Here is a 1,728-nt window from a genome sequence, read left to right on the forward strand (position 1 = left end):
CTAAAGTTTGGCACCTCAAAACCTGCTTCAGTCTTCCCATTGGACTCAATGAAACCTAATGGAGCTACGGGGCTTAACACCCTTAACAACAAGTCAGGGGAGCTGACTTCTACTCCAACATCCATCACCTGCATAGAATGCTCAGCCTAGTGTGGAACTTTCCCCCAGATGCTGATCCCCTTTACACAAATGTTGTCCCAGTACTGCCCTTACTCCCCAATCCACACCGGTCTCTGGACTGAGGCTCTGAATTGGATTTTGATCGTTTCTTTGTTGGTGTCTTATTCTTATTCAAGTCCACACAGAAGAGAAATTATAAGGTCCCAGTCCCTTGCAGTCTGACATAGTCCCCTTCCCTTTATGGGGAGGGGAATTGCTTGAAAGGGCCAGTCTCAAAATGAGTGGGTGAGTTGAGGAGCTCTTTAGTGGCAGAGGCCTAAATTCCAAGCAGAACGCAGCCCCAAAATTCCCAAGGCTGTCTGGATACTGCTCATTTCCAGATTAAAAACTGGCGGCTGGACTGCCACTTGCCTAAAGGTGACAGCTTATGGCATCTTGGCAAATAGAATGCAAATATGACCATGCTTAAGGAGGCCAAGGAGGTTAATGTGTGGCATGGAGGCTTGTCTCCCAGCAGGCCAGCAACTAAGGGCTGAATCCTGGCACAGGTCAGTGCAGGTGTCTTCAGCGCTGGTTCTCCTCAGTCTGCAGAGAGTTGACGGCCAGTTCCTCTGATCTACCCTTAACTGAGGGGGAGCAGGAGATGATGTAATATACTGGTCGCGGCTCCGGGAAGATTCTGCTATAGATAGAGACCCTGCTAATTCGACAGTCTTGACCTGCCATTTTCAATTTAGGACACACTAATTCCACACTGGCAGTGAAATGAGGCCGATACCCAGAGCCCGGTCAAGGCCGTTATCACCAGCCACTGGCCAACAGTGTGGTAGGTATGAAGTAAAACAAGTTTCATAGAAGGCCCAGGACAAGAGCTGGCCTTGTTATTTTGAACATCCTGGGCCCCAGGTCTGGAAAGGGCACCTGAGTAAACTCCTAAAGGTCTGCGGGGCAGTGGGCGGGGGTGCTTCCTGGTTACCGACATCCATGCTCTTGTCCCAGGCCTCTTGACTGATTCAGAGTGAATACGAGGCACTTTTTCCTCCCTCCCACTCCCCACTGGAGCTTCTTTGCTGAGTCTGGCTCTGTTCTCCCTAGACTATTCTGTAAACTTGTCACCGCCCAGCCTAGGGCACCTGAAAGCCCCAGAGGGGAACTTTGGGTGGAAAGAGACCACTAGATAGCACTTCAGCTTCTCCAAGCCCCATGACTGGCAGAGGTGAGTTGCCCAATCAGCTGTTGTCCATCGAATTGATTAGGATTAGACCTGGGGCTCTCTCCTCCTTTCCTCCACTATGTCTTCCCATGACTCAGCAGCCCCACTCTTTTTCCAGATGCCTCATTCCATTTCCTTCTAATCTCAGCTTCCAAGTCCTCTCGCAGGGCTCTTCCACCTTCTTCAGCCTCCAGGCAGCCCATTTTCTTCTGACTCCATGTTTCCGTACTCCCTTGCTGCCAATTCTACCACCCTTCATCCTTCCATTTGGCCATCTTCCTTACCCTTTCTACACACCCCTGATCTTCACCTACCTATTCCAACAGAGGAGGCCCATTCTCCTCTCCCCCACCCTCACCTTAGACAGTCTGTTTGCCCACAGCAGGGCTTTGGAC

Source organism: Pteropus medius, unplaced genomic scaffold (genome assembly GCF_902729225.1).
Source record: "Pteropus medius unplaced genomic scaffold, Ma_sr-lr_union100, whole genome shotgun sequence".
Lineage (NCBI taxonomy): Eukaryota > Metazoa > Chordata > Mammalia > Chiroptera > Pteropodidae > Pteropus > Pteropus medius.